The 19,142-nt window shown below is 42.4% G+C and overlaps 1 long non-coding RNA gene across 2 annotated transcripts; it reads left to right on the top strand.

Moving 5' to 3' along the window:
• Nucleotides 1-526: 526 nt before the first annotated feature.
• Nucleotides 527-17,776, top strand: LOC129701876 (uncharacterized). Of its 2 annotated transcripts, none has more exons than XR_008724285.1 (3): nt 527-861; nt 10,069-10,161; nt 15,449-17,776. It is a non-coding gene; the product is annotated as an uncharacterized LOC129701876 (long non-coding RNA). The 2 variants fall into 2 exon arrangements; XR_008724283.1 differs by lacking the exon at nt 15,449-17,776 and adding an exon at nt 12,688-13,180.
• Nucleotides 17,777-19,142: the final 1,366 nt, after the last annotated feature.

Below are 19,142 nucleotides of genomic sequence, written 5' to 3'. Positions count from 1 at the left end.
AAAAAGGTAGCGAGAGTCAGAAACCGTAGGAACTCGATGTAGGCAACCCTTGGTGAATGGGGAAATGTAGTATTATTTATTTGCATTCTCTCTTTCACTTCTTCTCTTCCTACTGTGTAGTGGACAGAAGACCAGCGAGAATGGTGACACTGGTCCATGTACAGCAGAGCTCTTTCAAAGTAAGGTAAGCAACAGAAGTGAGGGTTCAGCTTATCAAAAGCCTTTCTGTTACATATTTTGTAGCGATGTTATTCAATGTAATTTTGAATGGAATGGATATCTGATCATGAACTATATTGTTACTAGACAGTCTTTGTTACCCAGTAACTAGTCTTTATTTGATCTTTGTATCACAATTGTGGATCATCGGGCATTGGCCTTCATAAGGCACTGCCCATGGGCACACACTGGAAGATGAGAGAATGGAGGTTTTAATTACAGTAGTTGTCTTTAGTAAGCTGTCAGCATGAAGCAAACACCATACTATAAATGACTGATATATACAAAATATAAAATCATCATATGGTCCTGCAGGGGAGTTTAAACTTGCACACAGTCTACAAATTATAGTCAGTAGTTTCCAGCAATCATTGTAACACATGTAGGCTCCTATAATGGAAGCAGCAACCCTAATTAAGTATTTCATCAACATCTGCAGGATGCCCCATCCAGGTCACGAAGGTTGAAGATGGCCAGGCAAGGCGAGGGACGACAGTTCACGGGTCAAACAGATGGAGGTGACGGCTGCAACAAGGCTAGAGTTGGGACTGTGAAATGGCGGCAAAACCTGATGACTTTCACATAGACTCAACAGGCTGTTTCTATGTTCAAGAAGGAACTGCAGATGCTGGAAGATCGAAGGTATGCATTATTTGCTACTTCAGGGATTGTACTTAAGTATGGCAATAATCTTACTGATCCGTGTGCAAAAAAAGCACCTCATTGTACCTTGGTACACATGATAATAAATGAACCATTGAACCATTGTTTCAAGAAGGCATTGCATGCTTATTGCTCGAATGTTTATCACATGCTTCATCATCCATCTGCAAACGTAGCACCAGTTGCCAGCTGCTGGATCGGTCAAACCAATTTCTCAAAGCCAAAAATTGGTAAATCAAAAGAAAAATAACATTAAAGAATTCTGATCTGCAGAATTTCAAACCTAAAAATGATGAAAGGTCATAGACGTGAAGCATCTATCTCTATCTCGATCTATATTACTAAAAGTCTGATCTTGACCACTTCCTGTTGTTCTGTATATTGATTTTAGAAAAAATGCTGCCACTTACGGCTGTGATTTTTGGCCATCTTACTCAGAGTCCCCCTCCGCTGCTCATCAGGTGCCAAGGATTTTTCCCATCGATGAAAAATAAAAGAGTAATAGTGTTTAAAAAATGTTGAGATTCTCTCTCATGAAGACCACGCCCCTTTTGGAGGGACTATAAAACCCGGAAGTGCGGAGGTGCCTCAGTTCTCTGCAAGATGGGGGAGCGAGAGGTCGCAATTCTCAGTCTGAGCTGTGAATAACACTGAACACATGTCTGTGAGTGGTTTTACTGACCTGTCAGTGCCCTTAATGTGGTTTGAAAATTTAGTTTGAAAATGCAAAAGTGTGTTTTGGTTTGAAAGTGCTAAAGCTGTGTTGCCTTTGGTTTTGAATGTGCAAAAGCAAGCTGCCTTGCCTTTGGTTTTGAAAGTGCTAAAGCAAGCTGCCTTGCCTTTGGTTTTGAAAGTGCTAAAGCAAGTTGCCTTCTCTTTGGTTTTGAAAGTGCTAGAGCAAGCTGCCTTGCCTTTGGTTTTGAAAGTGCTAAAGCAAGCTGCCTTGCCTTTGGTTTTGAAAGTGCTAAAGCAAGTTGCCTTCCCTTTGGTTTTGAAAGTGCTAGAGCAAGCTGCCTTGCCTTTGGTTTTGAAAGTGCTAGAGCAAGCTGCCTTGCCTTTGGTTTTGATAGTGCTAAAGCATCGATGAAAAATAAGAGTTATTAGTGTTTAAAAACTGTTGAGATTCTCACTCCTGTCAATCACGCCATGAAGGCCACACCCCTTCTGGGGGGAGGGGGAGAGGGACTATAAAACCCAGAAGTGTGGGCGTGGCTCACTCTGCAAGATGGGGGAGGAAGAGGTCACGACTCGCTGTCTATAGTGGCCTTGCACCCTGCTTGAAATGGTATAAAACTACACTTGAATTTGGTGCCCTTGCACCCTGCTTGAAATGCAATTTCAAGGAATAACTGTGGCCCACCAGCCGTGAGTGAGTGAGCTGCCAGCACAATACGCTTGAGTGACTGAGCCGCCAGCCCAAGAATCCATTCAGCCCACAATGTCCATATTAGCCCTCTAGAAACCAGTCCCTTCAGCGCACAACACCCATCCAGAAAGCCCCACCCCCTCCACTGGACACCAATATTGGAATTGGTAGAGAGGTGGAATATTGCGTTGGGGGACCAGCCCTCCCGTGTGATGCTGGGATCCAACGGGTTATGGTCTGAACGCAGGTATATGGGACGAGGGGAGAATACGTGTTCGGCACGGACTAGAAGGGTCGAGATGGCCTGTTTCCGTGCTGTAATTGTTATATGGTCCCACTTAGTCTAGTACATAACTTAAACTCTCATCTTGTTCTCTTCCGGTTTGCGTTGTACATTTGCGCAAAAACATTACCTACGCTATGATTTTTCGCCACCTTACACACCGTTCTCCTGTGCTTCAAGTTCACAAAGTTTTGTGGAATCGGTGGAATATTACCAAAAAAATAATAATTAAGGTTTAACAACTGTAGGATCAACAAATTGGTCTTCTCTCAGCACCGGAAATTGGAGGAACAGCACCTCATATTCCGTTTGGGGAGTCTGCACCCCGGGGGCATGAACATCGAATTCTCCCAATTTTGTTAGTCCTTGCTGTCTCCTCCCCTTCCTCAGCCCCCCTGCTGTCTCCTCCCATCCCCCAGCCTTCTGGCTACTCCTCCTTTTCCCTTTCTTGTCCCCACCCACCCCCGCCCCCGATCAGTCTGAAGAAGGGTTTCGGCCCGAAACGTTGCCTATTTCCTTCGCTCCATAGATGCTGCTGCACCCGCTGAGTTTCTCCAGCTTCTTTGTGTAACCTGGTCTTCTCTCCTGTCAGTCGCCAGAACGGAGACTCCCCTTTTGGCACCCGCTGTCAATTACAGGGGCAAGGAGAATAAAGCCCCGGAGTACAAAAGCCGTCCCGAGTTGGGGACCCCTGGAGTGCAGAGGCTTGGAGTGCGGAGCGACCCAGAGTGACTGCGAGGCCGACCGCTGCAACCTAGAGATCCTGGGGAAGTGAGGAGTGTGGGGGATTGAGGGAGCTGGGCGAGCCACCCCCATCAAAGATCTTATAGCAGAGCTTTGCTATAAGACCTTTGCCCCCGATCACACACCCCACCACCCCCATCCTCTCCCCTCACTTCCCCCTCCACCGGCTACAGGATGCCCCGCCAGAAGCCGTCCCCAACTGCAGGACTCTTCCCCACCCCACCAGCCCTCACCTGAAGCCATCCTGTCCCGTCCCCAGCTGCAGGATGCTCCCGCACCCCCCACCAGTCCCCGCCTGAAGCCGATGGGGAGCGGCAACGGTAGGGCACGGCAGCGACAGGCCACGGCCATGACAGCGGTAGGCAGTGGCGGCGGCAGGCCATGATAGCAATAGGCCACGTCAGCGATAGTCCACGTCAGCGATAGGCCTGGGCAGCAGCAGACCACGGCAGTGGTAGCCAACGGTAGGCCAGGGTAAGGGACGGCCGAGGCAGTGGTAGACCAGAGCAGCGCTTCCCCACCCCCACCGACCCCTGACAGGCCCTGCCTGAAGCCATCCCCCTCCCCCGGCTGCAGGACGCTTTCCCCCCCTCCCCCGATTTGACACCGGCCCCCACCTAAAGCCGTCCCCTCAGCTGCAGGATGCTCCCCGCCGACCCCCACCTGAACCCACCCGCCTTCCCGGGCTACAGAACGATCCCCGCCTGAAGCCGTCCCCGTCCCCAGCCGCAATCCATTCAGCCTACAACACCCGTACTAGCCCAATAAAAGTCCATTTGGCCCACAATGTCCTATTCGCCCTCCGAAAATCAGTGCCTCCGGCACACAAAATCAGTACTAGCTCAAGAAAAGTCCCTTTGGTCCATAACATCTGTGCTAGCCCTCTGGAAACGAGTCCCTTTGGACCATAACACCCGTACTAGCCCTCCAGAAAGACCCCCCCCCCCACCCAATGGGTGAGAATGGCTGCGCCACCAGAGAGCCACAAAGAGTGGATGGGGGGGGGGGGGGGGGGTTGAGGGGGGATGGAGTGAGTGCAGGAGGCATCCCCCCCCCCCCAACCACCACTGGGCTCCGACAGCCCCCGCCTGAAGCCGTCCCCCTTCCCTACCGCTCTCTCACAGCCTTACCGGCCCTCGACAGCCCCCACCTGAAGCCCAATGCTCCCCCCTCCCCCAGCTGCAGAACGCAACACGAGACACAACGCATACACTCCTCCCCTCCAACCTCACACTCCCCGCCACACTCCCCCCTCCCCCACACCCCCCCTCCACTCACACCACGCTATCCCCCCCCCCCCTACACCCCCCCTGCCCACTCGCACCCCCACTCCCCTCCGTGCCTCCCACCCCACACCTCCCTTCCTTCCCCTCCTCCCCTCCCACACATAAAGAGGAGGGGGAGGGAGTGCTGGGGGATGAGGGGAGATGAGCCTCACCTGCGCAGTTTGGGGCTATGGGTGTGTGGTGGAATATTGTATTAAGGAATCAGTTGCGTTGGGGGACCAGGCTACCCGTGTGACTGGGACCTAACGTGTCCCACTTAGTCTAGTTAACTCTATTTCTCTCACCACTGATTTTGCCTCACCTCCTGAGTGCTTCCGACAATTTCTGCTTTGTTTCAGATTTACAGCATCTGCATTTTTTTTGAGTTCCAAAATGTTCACCAGGCAGCTGTCTTCACATGTGTTGGCTCATTTTCAGTGTGTTTCCAGCATTTATTCCTTTCCCTAAAAAAATAAATGGCATCTTATATTCTCAAAGTAACATCTTCTTATCCTTTCAGCTGTAGTTTTGTTATGTTGTAATCGAATCGAAGAAATGGCATATCAATGAAGAAGGCCATTCAATCCAGCAAGCACTCACTAGAAAATGGTCTTCTTGTTAAGCTAAATGCATTATTTTCTTGTAAATGCTCCCTATGTATTTCCTCTTTCAGTCTGGCCATAACCAGTGCCTTGGGCATGATATAAGAAAGTCACCATTTCTTTTTCATCATGTTAGCAGACAGTTTGTGAAATGATTCCCAAATGTAAATAAAGTGGGACTAGTGAAGATAAAGTGGGTGGCATGGACATGATGGGCTGGAAGGCTTCTTTCAGTGATTTATAACTATGACAATGACGTTATAAGGGCTAAAGCAGTCAAAGTTTACTCCATTGTAATTGTTCGGACCACGCAATGATAACTTTTCTACTTGAATTCCATTTGTGTGGTCAGTCACTCAACATCACCTACCACGGTTGAAGATCCTTGCCTGTTGATTAATTGATAAACGGAACAGGAGAAAATTCAGAAGGTTTCATAACATGTGGAGTGGACCTGAAGTTTGCATGCTCTAAATATTCAACAAAACCCACTGGAAACCCAATCCATTTTAAAAGAAACATGAATTGCTTACAAGGTTTACAGGCCAAGGGTTTGAAAAGAGAACATTTGTATTTTGAAAAATAAAACCTCAACACAGCTTACTTTATCTGAAAGGGAGGAAGACACTGATAGCAAGCAGTGAAGGAAAGCCTGAAGAAGTGTTGACAACTGGCTTATTCTCACTGCAGAGGCTTTCAGCAGCCTGTAATTCACCGATGGCCTTCAGACGAGAGCTCTCCTGCTGTACATTACTGTTACTTTGTCTGTATATTGCTGGTTTTAAAGAGCTTCCTGTGCCAGCCAGTGAAGTGTGGAATTATACCCCAGCAAATACAAACCAGGACCACTCATCTTGTTTTAATAAATGCTTCTGAAATACAATAGTCTCTTATTTTAACTGTTGATTTTGTTGTCTTTGACTTCGGTTGAAACCTTATTTTGTTTCCAACTTGCCTTCATACTAAATCATGGATCTTAAGTTTCAATCAAATACTGATTTGCGATAAATCCTTCCAGGCCATCAATTTTACATTTCATATTGTTTCAATAATGGACAAACGTAATCCATGAAAGGTTACACTGACTCAAAGCAGGTGTGCTGGAATCTTAGCTATCTGTGAATGGCTGTAGCAGCATGTCCATATATTAAATCATACAGTTGTACAGCAGAGAAACAGACCCGTTGGTCCACTATGTCCAGATACTTTTTCAGCATTTACAATATTGAACAAACTCAAACAGAGAAAAAGATGATACAAATCTTCAACATTGATATAACTATTTGAATGAGTCACAGTTTTCTATTTCATTTTCCAAGTCTGTGAGGCCCTTTTACTTAAGATAGACACAAAATGCTGGAGTAAATCAGCGGGACAGGCAGCATCTCAGTATTGAAGGTATGGGTGCCGTTTCCTTCTATCCTTCACTCCAGAGATGTTGCCTGACCCGCTGAGTTACTCCATATCTTCGGTGTAAACCAGCATCTGCCGTTCCTTCCCACACAGGTCCTTTCACTTGATGTGTATAATGTTCAGTAACCTTTCAGCATGAAAGGTGGCTTGCATTCACGTCAGGTTTTGCAAATTGCAAGGTGACTAATGAGGCCAATGTGAGAACTACAGTCTCACATATAGAGTCATAGAGAAATACAGCACAGAAACAGGCCCATCAGCCCAACTCACCTATGCCGACAAAGATGCGCCACCTAAACTAGTGTAATTTGCCCGTGTTTAGCCCATATCCCTGTAATTCATTCCTATGAATATACCTGTCCAAATGTATTTTACATGCTGTAATAGTACCTGCCCTAATTAACACCTCTGGCAGCTCATTCCATATAACACCACCCGCTGAGTGAAAAAGGTTACAATGAAATGTTTTTTCTCTCGCCTTAAACTTGTGTCCACTGGTTCTTGACTAAACCAATCCTAGGTAAAAGACTCTCAACCCAAAACATCACCTATTCCTTCGCTCCATAGATGCTGCCTCACCCACTGAGTTTCTCCAGCTTTTTTGTCTACCTTTGATTTTTCCAGCATCTGCAGTTCTTTCTTAAACACTGTACATTCACCCTATCAATTTTCCTTACATGGTATAGGTATACATGTCAGGATGAGCAAGCGGGAACTTTGCGCAGTTGTTTTTTTTTTCCACTGCAAATATGGACTTCTGCATGCTCCCCATCCGTGGCCTTGAACTCAATAACATTCTTGGTGCTTCTTCTCACCTTTGAATGTTCATGGGCCAGAAGTTCACAGGAGCTAGGGTGGGTTAGTGTTGAATATCTTTAAAAAAAAAACTTTGAGGACTACCTTGAGTCTTTTATTCTCTGTTCATCTGGTAATCTCTCACGACAGAACTCAGAACCACATCTATTTTCAGGAGTCTGGCATCAGGCATGCAAACACTGTTGCCAGTACAAATAAAACCTGTTGACATAAACCAGGGTCTCAATGCTGGAGATATTTGCCTGAAAGAGGAGCAGTGGGCCACTTATTTTCTCATACGCCAGAGGTTTTTTTTGGAAACAGCATTGATCTAGTGCATTGAGATGCTTGCTGTGTGCAGTCCAGCATGTAAGTTAGATGGTGGGGTGTACAATCACAATCCTGTTATTATAGAAGATTTTGGATAAATTACAGGTACTGCAAAAAAAAGCAAAATACTGTCAATATCAAAATATCTGAAATAAAAATCTGCTTTGAGAAAATAACGCTCTAATAAAATCCATATGTGTAATGCCTTCTGACAGACTGACAATGTGAACCTATTTGGACTGGCAATTGCCGTTAGCAGTCCTGTATCCTAAGCTTTGATGCATTCATTGTTACTGCATTTGTGCCGTGTATTAAATGCAAACTATTGGGCAAATGATAGAGAGGAGCTTTATTCTCCATAAATGTTCGTGGATTCTTCTACAAAGGTGTATTCTGATTGAACATACTTTTTCTTTGTTTTAATAATGCTGGGTGTCATTCCTCTCTACTTGCCTGTTATTATATTGTCCCTTCCAGAACATACATTCACATTTAAAATAGAACACTAGACCTGAACTCCAACAACGACTTTTGACAGAAATATACCCAAGGAGCCTACAGTGATAAAACTGGCTCAATACTTATAATACGATTTAGAACATTTTGTATGTGTTTACATGAGACTTCCATTGCTTTTAGTTTTAGTCTCAGAGATATAGCATGGAAACAGGCCCTTTACCCACCGAGTCCATGCCGATCAACAATCTCCCGGATAAACACTAGTTCTATGTTGTCCCACTTTCTCATCCATTCCCTACACACAAGAATCGTTTTTTTTTAAATTACGAAGCCAATTTTCCTTCAAACCCACATGTCTTTGGGTTTGACTGGTGGAGCACCCGGGGGAAAACCATGTGGTCACAGTGAGAATGAGAAATCTACACAGGCGACACCTGAGGTCGGGATCAAAACCGGGCCTCTGGTGCTGTGAGGCAGTAGCTCTAAAAGCTGTGCCACCGTGATGCTTTCCTATATGATATTTCACATGGCATGATGGCAAACTTAGTCGGAGGCAGCTACATCTTGCAATTAAATTGTTTGGTCCAGAGTGAGCCAAAAGACATTGCAAAGTTAAAGACTGCTGGCAAATCACCAACCTCTTCACTCTTTTGCATGCTTGAACAAATAAATATCAACAAATAATGGGTAATTTGAGACAAACAAAGCCCAATGTCCTAATTTTCCATATTTCCTTTTCATGGACCATTGTTGCAGGAAAATTTAAGTCAAACTTTGGCAGCAGCATCACTGTTATCAAATTATTTTCTCTTTCAACTGTGCTACTTTTCAAAATCTTGTTATCATGAATGTTTATGATTGATAGTAATTAAAATATATTATTGTAATCTACTGATTGATTTTGAAACATTTTGGTCTGGAAATTCCATAATGTTAATGATTTATTTTTATTCAGTGCTTGAGTAATTCAAGGTGCAAAATCATTCCCTCGGAAAATGTGGCAATTAGCTTGTTTCATGCTTAATGAAAAGTTTCATCAGGTAAACCCATGCATATGATGCATCAACATGGAGCACAATGCACAGTGGAGGCTAGCAATCCTTCTGAAACACTGAGTTGGAGGTTCCTCTATGCAACTATAACACACATAATGTATATAATTAACTGATTCTGTGTGATATATAATTAACACATCATGTGAGACACATGAAGGAAAATAAGTTGGGCATCAGGGGTTTGTTGGAATATCATTTAATTATCTCTGATGGGAATACACTTGGAAATTATGAGCAGTTCCAGTCTCGGTACCTAAGAAAGGATACACGTCACAGAATAAATGCATCAAATTCCAGGGGACGGAGTCCTAAGATGTTATGCCTGTCATAAGAGGAGGGTGAAACAGGCATGTATTCACTGAAGATTAAAAGATTGAAAAGGGATCTCATTAACATGCACAAATCTTTGACAGGATTTGACAAACTGGATATAGCAAGGATGGTCCTTGTGTCAGAGGGAGAGGGAGTTCTAGAACCAAAGATTATAGTCTTGGGATACAGGCAAAGACATTTCAGACAGATCAGGAGAAATGTCTTCATTTGGAAGAATGAATTTTCTGCCAGAAGAGTAGATGGGGAACAAGTCAATTAATATAATTTAGAAGGAGAAAGGTAGATTTTCAGATGTAAAAAAGCATCTGGTGACACAGAAAGGAAATGTGAATGTGGTATTGAGATAGAACCATCCATGATTGTTTTTTTGTGGGAGAGCAGCCTCAAAGGGCCAAAAGATCCCATTTCCAACACTTCTATATTTTTCTTCTGCCAGTTTATTTCAAATGGTACATGGTATTCACGAGAAGTATGTGTTTTTATAGGAAATCTTGCATAATTTGACACTCCTTTATTTCTTAAAAATGTTATTTTGCTTCAGGTAAGACTTAAGAATTTGAAAGGACACAAAGTGCTGGAGGAACCCAACAGCTCAGGCAGCACCTCTGGAGAACATGCAGAAGTGACATTTCAGGTTGAGACCCTTCTTCAGACTTCCCTTTAAGAATGTTAACATCTTTAGAAAATAAATCTGAAAACTGTTTTACTTTAGTTAAATGGAAGTCTGGCTGTACCACTCATTTTTAACTATTTTACCAATTTCAAGTTTGAAAGTTTCACATTTTTACTTTTAGTTTCTATTTATTTTTTCTCTGTTGACCCAATTATTTATCTCCCAGTTTTACCTCACTTTCCAATTAATTACTTTGTACATGAAAATTCACCCACTTTAATTTACTTTTGATCATCGCTTTATTTCTTTCATAGTTCATGTCATAAGGAATTGGAGTAGAAATTGGCCCATCAAGTCTACTCTGGAATTCAATCATGCTGATCTATCTCTTCCTCCTAACCCCATTCTCCTACCTTCTTCCCATAACCTCTGACAACTGTACTAATTAAGTGTGTAACCCAAGAATCTATCTATCTCTGATCCTCTGGTCCTCGCTCTATTGTTATCAGCCAGCAAATTTAGCAAGCTGTTGGACAATAAAATAATTTTAAAGTGAAGCAGGCAAGTGAAAGACCATTTGATACCACACATTATGATGTGCTTCACTCCAGCAATATCAGGCCCAATAGCACTTCCTATATACTTAACATAACAAATGAAAATCCCAAAACATAAAGGTAATGGACCAGTCATAGAGTTCCACCCACAACACCTCACCCTCCTTAATCTAGAGGCTACACTATTTGTGATTACTCAATTTCCATGACATTCATTTTGTTGTCACCGTGGGCCAACTACAAGTGGAGTGGACCTTGAGCATCAACTAGCTCACGGATGGCTGAAAGTATCCTTCCACCCACAGACCACACTTGTAGACTTCTGATGTCAAATGGCTTTTTCACGGTTCCCAAATGTCTCTGAACATTTGCCATCTGGCTGCAGATTTAAAAATTAATTTAAAAATTCAAAAATTGCTCCATCCATTTTAAAACACAAAACTGACATGAATTACTTTAAAACATAATAGTACATTGAAATAAAGCAAAATATTACCTAAGCTTGCCAATCAAAATATGGTCAATAACTCCATTCTTATAAATCAGCGCCGTAGGTGGCTGCTATTTGTATACATTGTGTATGCAAGCAAAGAATCTCATTGTGTTTAGTCACATGTGACAATAAAGTATTCCTATTCCTATTCCTAAATGTGGCTCTATGAGATGCACCAACTATGATTGACGTAACGCTAAAGGCCCAAATATGAACTGAATTCCACCCTTCACCTTATGAAATGATGCTGGATTAATTGTGAATCCAGTGGCAGAATACGAGGACAGGCACCCTGCATCTGATCTTCAGCGAGTTCCTGACTTACATGTAATGCAGCTATCTGATAGTTTTTTACAAACCCATTGGCCAGCCATCAGCACTTTCCAGCCCAAAGTATCTCAGTCAAGTGGCCAAATGTGCACGATTGAATAAGAAATACTTTCACATCTGCACAACAATTTTGTAACCCCATTTTTATTTTTAAATAGCCATGCAAATCAATTATGTTAAATTACAAATATGTTTACAATAACCTTATGGTACCATGGCTGTTTGAGAATCACCTCACAGATGTCTGCATCACAGCACACAAACAATGTGCTGACATCTATTACATCAAAGGGGCCAGACTATGAACTGCTTTCCGAAGAAAGGTACCGGCCCGAGTTTCTCCAGCAGTTTGTGTTTTGCTTGAGAATCTCCTCACTCTTTTCTGCCATCAGTGCATGTTTAAAGTAGGCAAGTAATTTATCCATGAAAATTACATTCCATGAAACCATGGGAACAGAGCAAGACTATTTCTCGGGAAACATTCACAAACAAAGAAGGATTGAGAATGACAGATACTTCAATCATGGATTTCAACAGTAGTGGTGACAAATCAAGGATGTCAACAACCTGCAGACAGACTTCCATTATTACTTGAACAAGAATTATTCTTGAATGTAAATTATAAACATACAACTTCTTAAGTTTTTCCCATGGCCAAATAATTACTTTTAAGAAATAAAACATAAAGTTATGCCTAAGTTTTGCTAACGGAATGAGATTGTTAGCTCTTGCTAAACATATAATCAGATGAAAGCTCGTTGAGTTCACGGCAAATTTTATTACTATGGTTTGTGTTCTAGGGTCTTGCTTTGTTGATGGGGACAACTTTAAAAGTTTTGACAATTAATAGCACTGCATCAAGAGAAAGGGACAAATGCAAAATAGTTAAGTATATTTAAAGAAATAAATAATTATAAAATATCCGATAAGGTAACTCGTAAAATAAATGTTCCAGTCCATTATTTGTGAATGACATTCTGCTCACTAAATTGTGTATGGAACTCAAATAGTTAATACCAATGCAACCTTGAAATGAGAAAGCCCTTGTGCAGACAATAAACTTAACTAGGAGAAAGTGGCTTTATATTATCTGGATGACAGTCTTTCCTTCTATGTAATTGTTTATTATGCTTTAGACTGATTTATCTGATATTTTAATTATCCCAGATGATCTTTGAAAGATACACCAGAAGACTGTTGCCCTAAGAAAACACTGGCTCAGCAAACAATTCCTTTTACATAATTATTAACTCTTGAAGGTCGCAGAGACAGTGAAGAATCAACACTTCTGACAAACAATGCCAGCCTAACTCTTGATCTGGAATCTGGATTGTGTTACATTGAAAAAAAACTTACTTTGACTGTTTTCCCAATATGTGATGCATAATATAATCTCACAATATGCCACAGTATACCTCAGCTGCACAAGTACAGTGAGTGTTGGGGAGATGCAACTATTTATTTGGGACTGATGTCAAATCAATGTTGCTGTAGTTAATGTTTCATCTAGAAAAAAAAAGCCAAAGAAAGAAAACATTAACTTTTGTCAAACTTTATTGGTAGTTTCAGAATGTCTGATATGGGATTTCTGTAGAATTGGAAATTCAGCTATGTAACATATTGGAAGTTTTGCATTTTACAAAAGCTTATGCACAGAATAAAATATATTGTTTGCACTTCATTGCAGTCCAGACGGATAAATTCCATCCTTGTAGTCCATGCCTATGGCATATGTTCCTGCTCAGTTTAATGAAGACGGCCTGGGATTTACGATATTCATGAACACATTGTGCACATTGTGTGCATAGGAAATCTGATCCCTCACAAACCGGGGCCAGATTGCTGCATAGCGCCACTTCCGTGCATGCTTTCAAATGTCCAAGAATTTCTAGTTCTGATTTCTTCAAAACATTTAGGTGGCCATGTACATCTCCAACATTAAATTAAACAGATTATGTGACCAGCATCCTTACATAATTTAATGTGCAAAATTCCAATACAAAGAAGTTCCTTATATGTGTTTGGGCAGTTGTGCAGAGAATTTGGGAGGAAGCAGTTTGTCTTGGAAGGTAGGCAGGATGAGTTACATTAAATTGCAACTCATTTTTGTATCCCACTAAATTTTCTGTTCAATTGATTTCAATGAAAAACTAAATTGGTGAGGTAAAGATCCTGGTGAATTGGTGAAGTAAAATCCTGGTTTACCTTAGCTCGTTTTGCACTGGAGTTAAATTTTACTCTCTTTCTGACTTTCTGATCAACAAACTGCTCCTTCCTCATGTATAGGATAACAAAAAACAGCTTTAGCATTTGTGTTTCCACCATGTGGAACGCATTTACTATGCGGCACTAAGGCACAACTATACAGAATTTTCAATTGAAATTCAATATTCCCAAGGTAAAGGGGAAGAGCTGAATTCACTTTTGCTCGGTAAGGTGAATAAAATTGAGTGCATGTCACATGACATGGTGCTGACATCTCACTGTTGCAGAGAAACAACAAAATAAGAGGCACTGTGTCTGCTACCTACATCTCTCAACACAATGGTAATCACAGTGATTAAGTTGAAGTCACCACTGCTGAAAGGTTTAATTAACACTTGGATCAAGTTCTCCTGGTCTTTACTTTGGGGGAAGGGAAGAAGTTCCTCAAGGAGTTTCTAGTGGGTGGGAATTGCACACCATCACTTTTAGCCTTAATGGATACACCTGCACAATGTCCAGCTTGGCAGCTCCTTGTAGCTCTCAGAACGTTACCATGGCAATGTTGTCAGAAGAGGGAACTAAATGAAAAACAAGGCTAAGGTGGAATGATGCGGTTACCAAAAAAAGCACGCGCGTATAGATTGTTGTCAGCACATCACCAATGCTCCTGGGTCCAAGGGAATGAGTGTGATTCAGCCCTTTACAGCTGTGCTAGAGTTTAAGTGCTCTGCTCTGTTGTGCTTCTTGATTCAGAAAGCTCTCCATCACGTTCATCAGTCCCAATGGCCTACAGACTAATTACTACACAGCATAAATTACACCTGCCTCCACCACACAAGAGGGATTTGAAGGTCAGATTGTTCTATTTATTTTATGGACTATCAGTGTAGTTGCAACAGTGTTACAATTATATTTTATATTAATGTAATGTAAGAAAATAAACCTGTTGGACAATTTGGTATCCAACTGCCAGGAAATCTGTAGGACCTCCCTGCCAGTCTCAAGAACCCCAAAAAACTATAATTTTCAAGCTTAATTTATAATTTTCCAGCTTTTTTTTCCACCTCTCCTGCAGAGATGCTGCCTCACGTCAATCAGTAAGTGGCCAGTGATAGTCTTATGAATCATTGCCACTTTTCAAATATAAACACGGCTATTGGACAATGAGAAGAAGGCATCAAAACGAGCTGGTGCTAAGCATCTGTGTATGTGTGGTTTCAACCAGAGATTAATGGACAATAAACGAAGGTGATCAGCATGGTTGGCTTTTGCTAAGGTGACTATTCCTGATGAACCTTTTAGTCGACCAGGTATGCTCAAAAGGACACAAATTTCTCGAGTATATTAGAAGGGCCTGAAAAATCAGAAAGGTGTGAAGAAGGGTCCAAGGGCCAAAATATCACCTATCCATGTTCTCCAGAGATGGTGCCTGACCTGATGAGTTTCTCCAGCCCTTTTGTGTACTCTAGCGTAAACCAGCATCTGCAACTCCTTGTTTCTACATGTATATTGAAATATGGGCATATTCCCAATCAAACAATGTAGATTGTTTAGAAATTTAGTTTGAGCTGATCTCACCCTGAAATTAATTATTTGTTGTTTTCAGATGCTTCATTTGAATAAGCAGCCTTGACTGTATATCAAAACTTATATGTATTGGCTTTAAAAGTGGTGATGTGGCTATCTCAATGCTTACAATGTTGCATTTCCATTTGCAAAACAGGAATTGATAAGTCTAAGAATGGATACACCCTGTTCGAGGAAGAAATGAGAAGAGTATGCACGCACGTATGCACACTCACACACCACCAGAGTCGTCTCTTCAAGCCCAAACCTGAGTTGGCTGAAAATCTGAAGACGTCACATATTCATTTTCTCCAGAGATGCTGTCTGACCCGCTGTTACTCCAGGTTTGCGTGTTTTCTCAAGGAAAGGGTGTACTGCAGGAAGAAATCTGGAATCGACACACCTCCTCCTTTAAAGACAAAGGCTGAGCAACTGGGACAACCCTGAGATCGGCGGCATCATCTCACGTGCACTTTGACGGCTAGAAACGGCACCCCTGGGTGGTCCTGATCTTTCGTACTACTGTAAATAAAATATATCGTGAGAGTTCACCCTTCTGCGAGTGTCGGTGTGGTCACTGCTGAACCCGGCATCGTCCCCAAAGCCACAAGATCAAAAAGAAGAATAAAGAGATGGAGAGACCTCGGAGATTTGGGACTGCATTCCAGAGTGCGAAATCTTCATGGCTACTCCACAACCCTCAGAGATGGGTTGAATAAGGAGGCATACATGCATATTATTTGAGCACCAGTGCATTAAGGAAGACTGAGTGTGCAGGGGTAAAGAAAGTTACAAGGCTTTAAAGGGATGTACCACTATAGAACGGAAAATAGGCAGTAATATTTGTCGAGGTGATCTTTATGGAGAGCACTGGAATAGTCTTGCAATATCTTTAACATGAAAGAAGTGGATCAAGATATAGGCTTAGGTACTTAGATACAAAAGCCTGAAAGCACGTCCCACCATATTTGGGTACCGCTTCAGACTACTGTTATTAAACCACTGAATGATCCTCCCATAAGCTAGCATGTAGTCCCTGATCTTCAATCTCATAGAGTATAAAAGGTCACATCTTATTCTTCCAAACTGCAGTGATTTGGAAGGATAGACACTAGGGTCAGGCAGTATCCCAGGAGAACAAGGACAGATGATGTTTTGGGTCGGAACTTCAGTCTTCAGATATTCAGTCTTCACCCTTGCCTGGTGACCTATTACCTGCCATGCTTTGTCCTCCGAAACGGCACCTAACCATGTTCCCCAGAGATGCTGCCTATGTTACTCCAGCAGTTTGTGTCCTTCAGACTTGGGTATATCTTTATCTTTGGTATAAAGCATCGCCTGCAGTTCCTTGTTATTACAATGTGATTTGGAAGGAACTGGGTTGGCTGATACAAGATGAGTGCTCGAAGGAGTACCTTTGCAGAATTGTCCACATGGATAGTGGCATGCTGTGAAAAACATGGAGAGGTTTGGGTAAAGGGTAAGAATCTTGTCATCTGGGCAATAACCTCAGTCAAAACCAGGGTTTCAGCTTAATCAGTCTAAGTAAAGTTGTGCAAACAAAGGATTCTTGTCCCTGACAACAGTTTGAATGGGTAAGCAGGAAGGGCAAAGGAAGTTGCTGAGGTTAACAACTAACCGATATACCAAGCATAAAGTTTCACCAAGAAAATATGGGACAGCTGGGTTTTCAACCTATACTGGAGACATAACAAAAACACTAAGGGGAGACAAAGAGAGCAGCTTTCTACAGGTGTACAGTGGCACAGCGATAGAGTTGCTGCCTTGCAGCACCAGAGGCATAGGTTCTGCCATCAGTATGGAGTTTGTACGTTCTCCCTATGACCCCGTGGGATGGCCAAACATACTGCTAAAGCAACAAAAGAGTTTTTCAAAGCTAAAAATGGTCAATTCTTGAGTGACCAAGTCAATCACCCGATCTGAATCCAATTGAGCATGCCTTTTATACGTTGGAGAGAAAACTGAAGGGGACTAGTCCCCAAAACAAGCATAAGCTAAAGATAGCTACAATACAGGTCTGGCAGAACACCACCAGAGAAGACATCCAGCAACTGGTGATGTCCATGAATCGCAGGCTTCAAGCAGTCACTGCTTGCAAAGGATATACAACAAAATACTAAACATGACTACTTTCATTTACATGTCATTGCTGTGTCCCAAACATTATGGTGCCCTGAAATGTGGGGACTATGTATAAACACTGCTGTAATTTCTACATGGTGAAACCAAAATGTGTAAAAATGGCCTTTATGAAAATCTGACAATGCAAACTTTAACCATATGTGATTTTTTTCTATTACAAAATCTCAACTTGTGGAGTACAGAGGCAAATAAATAAATGATGGGTCTATGTTCCAAACATTATGGAGGGCATTGTAAATGCTCATCTTGATTTGGTAGATCCACAACAAGGGTCGGCAACCTACGGACCCCAGGCCGAATGCGGCCTGTAACCCAAAATCATCCGGCCCACAGGCAGATTTTTTTCCCCGTAATCATCCGGCCCGCCGAGCGCTCCGAGCATTGACCGAGTGCCCGAGCAGCGGCCGAGCAGCGGCCGAGCACCCCGGGCAGCAGCCGGGCACTCCGAGCAGCAGCTGAGCACCCTGAGCAGTGGCCAAGTGCCCCAAGCAGCGGCCAAGTGCCCCAAGCAGCGGCCGAGCTCTGGCTGTACCACATCCTGCGCAAAGCCGCCGGCACGGCCGCGCACCTTCTGTGAACACGTTTAAGAAGGAACTGCAGATGCTGGAAAAATCGAAGGTACACAAAAATGCTGGAGAAACTCAGCAGGTGCAGCAACATCTATGGAGCTAAGGAAATAGGCAACGTTTCGGGCTGAAACCCTTCAGAAATATAGTGATGCTTTGCGCAAAACCTTGGGAAAAAAAACCCCACAAAACTTGTTTTATCTGAATCAAAGAATAACAGTAAATAAAATGTCTTTTAAAAGCAAGAAATTAGTGAGGGGAAAACTTTCAAAGTTGCAAAAAGGAATGAAACTAGAGATTAGCACAAAATGGTAATTGTCTGTGAGCATTCCAAGGGGAAGACATGGACAAACTACCCACTTCAAACAAGAATACCCAAAAAGATTGATCATAGTTCCAAATAAGATTGATGTCCCAGACAGATTTAATGGACTCAAAATAAATAAATCAGACACATTAGACATATGCGTGATTCATGTAAAATAATGGAATCAATTATCAAGAGTAAACATAAGGATCATCTGGACAGTTATAAATCTTGTTATATGCAGGAAGCATAAATTCAGAAGCACATTTCTCTCTCACTTCCAGCCAGATGTAAGTTGCCTTGGCGATTGCATGAACTCAGTCACCAATCCAATCCCCAGCTAGCAAGTGTCCATTTATGGGAGTGTGATTTTCAGACCCAAATAACCATTCTCCCTTGGTCTATCTCCTGCAGTATGAACAACCCTTCAACATCAAAGCAATAGCATTTTAAAATGGCTTCTTGGTGCTTTCATGGTAAGTGCTCCAGTCTGCTGCCTTCATCACAATGTTCTCTGTATCAGGAAGCTTATTTAGATGTTAGCACAAAAAGCTGGAGTAACTCAGCAGGTAGGACAACATCTCTGGAGAAAAGGAATAGGTGACGTTTCGGGTCGAGACCCTTCTTCAGACTAGTACTACTTACTTAGATGTTATTTCCTCAACAAATTTTATGTTTACATTCTACCAGTTTATCTCTCTGTGTAAGATTTTCCAGAACTTATGATCTTATTAACTGCAAAGCTTAAAAGTTGTGGCAGAGTAAATATTTTACCTAAAATAGCTCCCAATAACTGCGGGAATAAAATTGTTAAT

Source organism: Leucoraja erinacea, chromosome 1 (assembly GCF_028641065.1).
Source record: "Leucoraja erinacea ecotype New England chromosome 1, Leri_hhj_1, whole genome shotgun sequence".
NCBI classification, from domain to species: Eukaryota; Metazoa; Chordata; class Chondrichthyes; order Rajiformes; family Rajidae; genus Leucoraja; species Leucoraja erinaceus.
This window is presented reverse-complemented; position numbering and strand designations above follow the sequence as displayed.